This window comes from Neoarius graeffei, chromosome 1, assembly GCF_027579695.1.
Source record: "Neoarius graeffei isolate fNeoGra1 chromosome 1, fNeoGra1.pri, whole genome shotgun sequence".
Lineage (NCBI taxonomy): Eukaryota > Metazoa > Chordata > Actinopteri > Siluriformes > Ariidae > Neoarius > Neoarius graeffei.
Window position 1 is genome coordinate 29,013,304 of NC_083569.1, and position 10,061 is coordinate 29,023,364.

The 10,061-nt window shown below is 42.0% G+C and overlaps 3 non-coding genes across 3 annotated transcripts; 2 read left to right on the plus strand and 1 right to left on the minus strand.

The window, feature by feature from the left end:
• The first annotated feature begins 6,382 nt into the window (after positions 1-6,382).
• Positions 6,383-6,573, plus strand: LOC132897110 (U2 spliceosomal RNA). The gene has a single exon (XR_009656243.1). It is a non-coding gene; the product is annotated as a U2 spliceosomal RNA (small nuclear RNA).
• A 1,540-nt stretch (positions 6,574-8,113) lies between these two features.
• Positions 8,114-8,228, plus strand: LOC132896011 (U5 spliceosomal RNA). The gene has a single exon (XR_009655903.1). It is a non-coding gene; the product is annotated as a U5 spliceosomal RNA (small nuclear RNA).
• A 346-nt stretch (positions 8,229-8,574) lies between these two features.
• LOC132897104 (U2 spliceosomal RNA) lies at positions 8,575-8,765 on the minus strand. The gene has a single exon (XR_009656242.1). It is a non-coding gene; the product is annotated as a U2 spliceosomal RNA (small nuclear RNA).
• Positions 8,766-10,061: the final 1,296 nt, after the last annotated feature.

Genomic DNA, 10,061 nt, shown 5'->3' on the forward strand with positions numbered 1-10,061 from the left:
AGTCCTGAGGTGAGTGTGCTGTGTGTAATGTGCACATTCCTGAGTTGAGTGTGCTGTGTGTAACCTCCACAGTCCTGAGGTGAGTGTGCTGTGTGTAAGGTGCACAGTCCTGAGGTGTGTGTGCTGTGTGTAGGGTGCACAGTCCTGAGGTGAGTGTGCTGTGTGTAACGTGTACAGTCCTGAGGTGTGTGTGCTGTGTGTAACGTGCACAGTCCTGAGGTGAGTGTGCTGTGTGTAATGTGCACAGTCCTGAGGTGAGTGTGCTGTGTGTAACGTGCACCGTCCTGAGGTGAGTGTGCTGTGTGTAACGTGCACAGTCCTGAGGGGAGTGTGCTGTGTGTAACGTGCACAGTCCTGTTTTGAGTGTGCTGTGTGTAACGTGCACAGTCCTGAGGTGTGTGTGCTGTGTGTAAGGTGCACAGTCCTGAGGTGTGTGTGCTGTGTGTAAGGTGCACAGTCCTAATTTGTGTGTGCTGTGTGTAAGGTGCACAGTCCTGAGGTGTGTGTGCTGTGTGTAACGTGCACAGTCCTGAGGTGTGTGTGCTGTGTCTAAGGTGCACAGTCCTGAGGTGTGTGTGCTGTGTGTAACGTGCCCAGTCCTGAGGTGAGTGTGCTGTGGGTAACGTGCACAGTCCTTAGGTGAGTGTGCTGTGTGTAAGGTGCACAGTCCTGAGGTGAGTGTGCTGTGTGTAACGTGCACAGTCCTGAGGTGAGTGTGCTGTGTGTAACCTGCACAGTCCTGAGGTGTGTGTGCTGTGTGTAAGGTGCACAGTCCTGAGGTGAGTGTGCTGTGTGTAACCTGCACAGTCCTGAGGTGTGTGTGCTGTGTGTAAGGTGCACAGTCCTTAGGTGAGTGTGCTGTGTGTAACATGCACAGTCCTGAGGTGAGTGTGCTGTGTGTAAGGTGCACAGTCCTGAGGTGTGTGTGCTGTGTGTAAGGTGCACAGTCCTGAGGTGTGTGTACTGTGTGTAAGGTGCACAGTCCTGAGGTGTGTGTGCTGTGTGTAAGGTGCACAGTCTGAGATGAGTGTGCTGTGTGTAACGTGCACAGTCCTGAGGTGAGTGTGCTGTGTGTAACCTGCACAGTCCTGAGGTGTGTGTGCTGTGTGTAAGTTGCACAGTCCTGAGGTGTGTGTGCTGTGTGTAAGGTGCACAGTCCTGAGGTGAGTGTGCTGTGTGTAACGTGCAGAGTCCTGAGGTGAGTGTGCTGTGTGTAAGGTGCACAGTCCTGAGGTGAGTGTGCTGTGTGTATCGTGCACAGTCCTGAGGTGAGTGTGCTGTGTGTCACGTGCACAGTCCTGAGTTGAGTGTACTGTGTGTAACGTGCACAGTCCTGAGGTGAGTGTGCTGTGTGTAACGTGCACAGTCCTGAGGTGAGTGTGCTGTGTGTAACGTGCACTGTCCTGAGGTGAGTGTGCTGTGTGTAAGGTGCACAGTCCTGAGGTGTGTGTGCTGTGTGTAAGGTGCACAGTCCTTAGGTGTGTGTGCTGTGTGTAAGGTGCACAGTCCTGAGGTGTGTGTGCTGTGTGTAACATGCACAGTCCTGAGGTGTGTGTGCTGTGTGTAACGTGCACAGTCCTGAGGTGAGTGTGCTGTGTGTAACGTGCAGAGTCCTGAGGTGAGTGTGCTGTGTGTAAGGTGCACAGTCCTGAGGTGAGTGTGCTGTGTGTAACGTGCACAGTCCTGAGGTGAGTGTGCTGTGTGTCACGTGCACAGTCCTGAGGTGAGTGTACTGTGTGTAACGTGCACAGTCCTGAGGTGTGTGTGCTGTGTGTAACGTGCACAGTCCTGAGGTGAGTGTGCTGTGTGTAACGTGCACTGTCCTGAGGTGAGTGTGCTGTGTGTAAGGTGCACAGTCCTGAGGTGTGTGTGCTGTGTGTAAGGTGCACAGTCCTTAGGTGTGTGTGCTGTGTGTAAGGTGCACAGTCCTGAGGTGTGTGTGCTGTGTGTAACATGCACAGTCCTGAGGTGAGTGTGCTGTGTGTAATGTGCACAGTCCTGAGGTGTGTGTGCTGTGTGTAAGGTGCACAGTCCTGAGGTGTGTGTGCTGTGTGTAAGGTGCACAGTCCTGAGGTGTGTGTGCTGTGTGTAAGGTGCACAGTCCTGAGGTGTGTGTGCTGTGTGTAAGGTGCACAGTCCTGAGGTCTGTGTGCTGTGTGTAAGGTGCACAGTCCTGAGCTGTGTGTGTTGTGTGTAAGGTGCACAGTCCTGAGGTGTGTGTGTTGTGTGTAAGGTGCACAGTCCTGAGGTGTGTGTGTTGTGTGTAATGTGCACAGTCCTGAGGTGTGTGTGCTGTGTGTTAGGTGCACAGTCCTGAGGTTTGTGTGCTGTGTGTAAGGCGCACAGTCCTGAGGTGTGTGTGCTGTGTGTAAGGCGCACAGTCCTGCGACTTATTTATTTAAATAAATAAATAAATAAAACACAAACTGTGTTGTTTTAACACACTAGTGTGTTAAATAGTTCAACACAGTTACTGTGTTATAGAGTTCAACACATTTATTAACACAAACTGTGTTGTCCTTATATAAACATGCTGATGTGTTAAATATGTGTTGTTTTTAACACATCTCTTTTGAGAGTGCAGTGCCTCAATCTATATACAGATGCTCCAACTCTTCTGCCGTGGGCGGGAGATCTCCCGCTTTATGGGACATTTAGAAAATCCTCCTGACCTCCTGCTGACAACATAAAAATCTCCCACCCACCCTTACTACACATGATTAGTTAAAAAATATATATTACTTGATACATTTACAGTATATTGACGAAAATTAATAGTTGACTTTCCGCTTTTCGTGTGTCTGGCATTGTATGGGTTGACTCATGTGTGTACCCCGCAGTATATGCTGATTCCCCGGTCAGTACACCGATCGGTGTAACGGGGGGATTGGAGTGAATGCCGGAGGCATGCGCGTGCAGATCAAGCCCGCATATGAATCGAGCGGAATTTGGTACGCCGCGTGGTACACACTTGAGCCCACCCAATGTCTTAGCAGTTACCAATAAAGCATACAGATGGCACTATTAATGATAAGCGCGAGAGAACAAGAAAACCCGTGACACTCGACCATTTTGTTTGGGGTTTTTTTGCTTCTGCATTTATCGCCTGCTTGTCCTTAATTTTATGTTCTCTTGAATGAGATAATGAAATGAAGTTTCGTTGGTGGAAATGGCAAAAGCCAAACTACGAAGAAAAAATATCAGAAAATCACCGAGATAAAGTTCGGATCGCCCGTCATGATGGTCGCCAGGGACGAATGGCGGACTATTTTGGACGGCAGCAAGACGACCCTATATCTGACAAGGTCAGATCACCAGACCAGACGTTAGATTCTCATGAACTTGTCTGACTTTTTTGTCTGAGTTTTACTAACTTCAAAATAAAATATTATTAGAAGAACATTATCATCAGAGGGTCGACCATTGGCAATTTATAATAGTCATAATTGACATTAACATTAGGCATATTAAAGTTTGGTCTATAGTCACTGGATTTATCTAGATCTGTTACTATTAATAAGATTTAATTGACATGAAATGTGATGAGTCACTCATATATATACACATTTTATATATATATGCTCAAGGGCACTTCAGCCCAACTACATGTGTTTCAACTGTGGGGTTAACCAGAGCAGGGAGACACAGGGAGAACATGCAAACTTCACACAGAAAGGCCCCCACCAGCTGCTGGGCTCAAACCCAGAACCTTCTTGCTGTGAGGCGACAGTGTGAACCACTCCATCCCCCTGCTGCACAAGTTAATACATTTTTAAAGTCTCCCCGTCAGGGAATCGAACCCCGTTCTTCCACGTGACAGGCGGAGATACTGTCCACTATACTAACGAGGATGACGTAAAAGCTCTCATTTATCAATCGAAAGGGTAGAAATCACTGTATGACAGGGTTCACGTGTGATTCATGAAACGTTTGTATCTTGCCAATCACAGCGTAAGAATGATTGGGCATTGATAAATGTGGTGGGTGAAAACCATTGTCATTTAAATATCACAATCCTAAATATTATCGCCGCGTGGGTTTCCTCCGGGTGCTCCGGTTTCCCCCACAGTCCAAAGACATGCAGGTTAGGTTAACTGGTGACTCTAAATTAACCGTAGGTGTGAATGTGAGTGTGAATGGTTGTCTGTGTCTATGTGTCAGCCCTGTGATGACCTGGCGACTTGTCCAGGGTGTACCCCACCTCTCGCCCGTAGTCAGCTGGGATAGGCTCCAGCTTGCCTGCGACCCTGTAGAAGGATAAAGCGGCTAGAGATAATGAATGAATGAGGATGAAATATTATCGGTTTAGAGGCTCCTTGACTTTACGACATGAACAACAGAAGGGCAATAATATAACAACAACCAATCAGAATTCAGATACAACAACCAATCAGAATTCAGATACAACAACTAATCAGAATTCAAATACATTCTGTTGCCAAGTAAAAATGTAACCTTTCAACGTATCAAAAAAGTTCTCGAGCGCTCGTGCTGTTTTACCGTTAGACCAATCAGATCTCAGCTTAAACTCGCATTCTAAACTAGTTGCAGCTCCCCCAGAAGAGAGTGACTCCCCCTGCAGCCTCATGGAATGCAGGGTTTAAGGCTCCGGATGGGTTTTACTGCCGTTTATGAGGGAAAGGAACATACACATAGGCAGTTTTAAATGGGGGCCAGTGCCCCTGTAAAATTGCTCCTGGCCCCTGTTGTGGCCCCTGTGCTGAACAGATAATAAGCTTTATTAATTTTGACATGCGCTGGCTCGAAGATCGGAACTGACATGACAGAGTGTTCTACACAGACTCCTTAAAGCGCTACACGCACACTGTTACCTGCAGCAGAAAGACCCGCAGCAGCGTGAATTGTAAACTTTGGACGTGAGAGATAACAGCTGCAGCCCTGCAAGGACTACGCTACTGCAAAGAGGCGAAGGTAAGGAAAATTATTCAATTTCGTAACGTCAGTGTTTGCACATATCCGTGTTTTACTGTTGTTGTTCACTACAATAATAAATCCGTTTTATTGCGCTTTCTTAAAAGTGCGTTGCACAGCAATAAGTAGCCTAACTTAATATTTTTGGGAAATGGGTAAAATAACCGACAGTGTTTAACCTTCTTGTAAAACTTGAATGGCCTTGTGATATGTAGAGGCTACATTCCTCTCTGTTTACTTTTTAGTATAGACCTACTGTAGGCTATCATGGAAAGGAGCAAGAAGGACATTGTCCTTTTTTGCCCCTGTTGGCAAAAAGCAACATAGAGAGAGTAAGGAAGATGAAGATTATGAAAGAGGAGAGAGAGCCAGAGGTGGAGAGAGAGCCAGAGGTGGTGGTTGGAGAGGTGGAAAGTGAGGCATCTGAAAGGCAATCTGAGAGTGAGGATGAAGACATTCAGGATCAGACTGAGGGACAGAATGAGGGACAACCCAACAAGTCATTGGGACAACCAGATTCACCATGCATATCAAGTACAGCACCATCAGGTTTGTGATGTTGAACAAGTGCGTGTGTGTGAGCAGTGTTGGCCTACAATTCATATAGCCTACCCTGAAAGTGTGAAGTCTGAATAATAATTAATAAATAGAAAATATAAAAAATAGATATAATAATAAATTAATAAATGAATAATGATAAATAAATGTTGTTCTCAGTAGCACTCTCATATTTACTGTATTCATCTTTCTCCAGATATCAACAAGTGCTTGGATGACACTCCAGTGCAGCCACATCTGAAGAAAAGATTCATTGTATGCAAAAATAGAAATCTTATTTTACAAAAAAGAGAAACATGGTTTTAAGATTTATTGAGCACAATTTATTTTATGTTTAGGCTATTGAGACAGAATGTTTATCTCATTGTATTTATGCTCAATTGTTTTGGTTTTAAATAAACTAAACTAAACTAAACATTTTGAATGCTTAAATATTGCCATGTTTTGTCCATATGTGCCCCCCTGAAAAAACACTGGCCCCACCTCGGCCCCCCCTAGTAATTTTGGTCTAGAACCGCCACTGAACATACACCCTCCCGACAGTCAATAAAACACATTTGCAAATTGGTAGAATGAGTTCATCATCACATGCAAGATTTGCAATTAATCAAATGAATTTTATTATTATTATTATTATTATTATTATTATTATTATTATTATTATTATTAATGAATTACTACAGTTCTAAACTTCACATTTTAAAAGTCTGGGCTTTGGAGAGATGATGGAGCTCTTTTGGTGGAACACAACGAAGCAAAATATTGTGACCCCCCAAGGCGATGTCTCTCTTCAAAAGGATCCAGCTGTTGGGGGCAGAGTCTAGCTGTGTTTACCTTTCTGGAGTTTAATATTTGGAAGTGGTTTATTTAAAGCTGTTCACTGCAGTAAGTTATCGCTTCTCGGCCTTTTGGCTAAGATCAAGTGTCGTATCTGTTCTTATCAGTTAAATATCTGATATGTTCTCTAAATGAGAATGTTATATTAAACAGATTTTTAGAACAGGCAGCTGGAATAAGGGCTTGCTCTTTCTGCTCCATGCATCAACCTGGTATTGCAGTATCTCCAGGAATGGTGCCCTTGTTTAAAAACTAAAAAAACGTCAAGCTGTTCTTTTTTTTTCTTTCAGAAAATCAATTTAGTGTTTATATCCGTTAAGTAAGAACAATAAACGGATGTTTAAAAGTATAGAGCTAGAATTGGGGTTTGCTTCTTTTACTCTGTGTCTGTATAACATTATAGTAGTTCTAGAAATAGTTACTTTGTCTAAAAGGGAAATATATATATATATATATATATATATATATATATTTTTTTTTTTTTTTTTTTTGCTTGATCTGTATGACTTTTTTCTCAGTTCCTGGTTTTCTCCCTGCTTAACAAGCAACTGGACTGTGAGTCTGCAGTAATTCTTTCCTTTACTTTTTCATGAGAGAGATCACACAACACCTATCTTTTTTTTCTTTATATTTACTTATTGGCTTATTTATTTCTCTGCTTGTTTGCAATGGCTAAGAAAGCTGTAAAGTTACAAGAAATTGGCCCAGGCCACCTTACCTTAGACCAGCTTTCTGGACCTCCAATAGTGTTTTCACCAACCTAACCAAAACATAAAAGTTCTGAATGTGTGCTATGTTGGTGTTTTTGATTTCTGTAAACAGTGCTTGTATTTCATCCAGGAAAAAAAAATCACATTTTTTGTAATGGCATTGGTTAAAGAAACTTATAATAAGAAGACAGAAGCTGCTAGAAAGCGTGTAGAAGGCCTAGAGCCCAGTGTAAGAGCCTGCTATCTGGGGAAACTGCAGTTAATCAACAGCGTGGAACCATATGAAATGGGAGAGGAACTGAGTGAAGACAATGCATTGCTGCCTGCTGTAATATACCCAGACATCATCAACTATTTAATTTTTTTGCCAAGTCCATACACTGCTGAGGATCTGAAGTGTTTCAAGGGATTAGAAACCTAGAACCAGATGTGCTGTGACTGGGTCAGGGAATGAAAAGCACGGAAATTTGGTGACAAATGTCTGGTGAAAGCAAAGGTGTGTACTGTGTACATTACATGTACAGTGATATACTGTAAATCATGAATCACATCCCCTGTGGGCCTACCTCAGCTGACAGCAGATGGCTGATTGTGATTTTTAACTTGAGCTTCCTCTCAAGAGAACATACAGAAGCACCATCACGGCTAGACAGTAGAAATATGGTGTCATGCTTAATTTTAAGACATTGATTAAAACTTAAAAAAAAAACCCTCATACCTGATACAAAGTGAACTGAACACACTTATGTTGTGCGGATTTTTGTTGGTCAGATCCTGGTTTAGTTTGGCAAGCCAGAGATGATGATGCGCCTCTGACAATTTTCTGGTTTCCTCCCCCTGATTTTTGATTATTTTAGGTAATCGGTAGAAGTGCATATGTTTCTCAAGATCTGAGCGATTGTGGCAACCCAAAACTGTGCAGTAATTCACCATTATTTGGTTTGTTTATTGAAAAATTCACAAAGCTTGCGTTGCTGTTCATGTGTCCAATGCCTCTAATATGGCCGACTTTCGGTTTGATGACGTCACGTGAAAATACTCTGTACAGTGCCACTAGCCTGATCCAGTGTTAAGTGTGGCTCAGGTTTCTCTTCATTGACACATAAATCTTTTGCCTTTTACTAAAGATTTCTGTGGAGAGGAATGTTAATGAGATCAACTTATTTTTACAGGCTTTGCTCTGGGGGAGCTGAACATTTTTGGTGGTCAAAGATGAGAAATATCAAGCTTTTGGTATAGCTCCAAAACTTTTCTCCATTTCCTGGTTTTCTCCATGTTCAACAAGCAGCTGGACCATTAGTCTGCAGTAATTCTTTCCCATGCACGCCTAAAATGATGTCTCTTTTCAAAAGAATTCGGCTGTAATTTTTTTAATAAGGTCACCATTTCTAGAGCTACTGCAATGCCATGTTGATGTATAGAGCAGAAAGAGTAAGCCCCTATTCTAACTCTCTGCTCTAAAAAAATGATAAATTTAATTGATCATCATCATTCAGAAAACACATCAAACATGAAAGTGACATAGGATTTTTTTTTCAAGAAGGGCACTATTCCTGGAGGTACTGCAATACCAGGTTGATGCATGGAGCAGAAAGAGCAAGCCCCTAATCCAGCTCCATGTTCTAAAAACCTGTTTAATATAACATTCTTATTTAAAGAACATATCAGATATTAAACTGATAAAAACAGATACTACACTTGATCTTAGCCAAAAGGCAGAGAAGCAATAACTAGCTGCAGTTAAGAGCTTTAAATGTACCACTTACAAATATTAAAATCCAGAAAAGTAAACACAGCTGAATCATTCTGAAGAGAAATATTATCTCAGGGGTGCACAAAATGGTTGGAGGAAATTCTTTGCAAAAAGCTTGATATTTCTAATACTTGACCACCAAAAATGTACAACTCAGCCAGAACAGAACCTACAAAAAAAAAACAAAGTTGAACTTATTAATATGCTTCTCTGCAGCAATCTTTAGTAAACCACAAAAGCTTTATATGTTAATGAAGAGAAACCTGAGCTACATTTAACACTGGATCAGGTTAGTGAAACTGTATTGGAGGTCCAGAAAGCTGGTATAGGGTAATTTGGCCTTGGCCAATCTCTTACACCTTTACAGCTTTATTATCCGTTGCAAACAGGCAGGGAAATGTCTGACCAACGAGCATTTCTGATAGATAGATAGATAGATAGATAGATAGATAGATAGATAGATAGATAGATAGATAGATAGATAGATAGATAGATAGATAGATAGATAGATAGATAGATAGATAGATAACATTTTTGGTGGTCAAATGTTAGAAATATTGAGCTTTTTGCATGGACCCCCCCCACACACACCCAAGACGATGTCTCTTTTCAAAAGGATTCAGCTGTCAGTAAGTAAGTATGTAAGTAGGGAGTGGGGATTGTTGAATTTTGAAAAGGAACAGCTGAGTGTTGTGTGATCTGTCTAATGAAAAAGTAGGGGAAAGAATTACTGCAGACTAACAGTCCAGCTGCTTGTTGAGCATGGAGAAAACCAGGAAATAGGGAAAAGTTAGGTTGGGCAAAGAAATAAATATTTTTTTCTTTATTATTTTAACAAGGTCACCAATAAAGAAATAATATCTTGACAAATAATATCTGGAAATAATATTTTGTCATCAAAAATGGCAAAAGCAACAACAGAGGTTTGGTCAGACCTCGGGTTATTTGACACATGGAGAGTCACTAATCCATGAGAGAAAGATTTCACATTTTTCCTCACATCCCCATCATTCTTTTTCTAGAATTGATTATAATTTCATCTCTAGATCGGCCCTTGACAGAACCAGAGCCTGCTCCATTAACACATGCATTCTCTCAGACCACTCATCAATCTCTATAGAACGCCTGCCTCTTTACTATGACCCTTTATCTAGACATTGGCGTTTAAATCCATCTCTTCTTAGCAATCCTGCATTTTTGACATATTTAGGAAATCAATGGGAACTTTTTATTTCTACAAATGATTCACCTGAGGTTTCAGCCTCTACCGT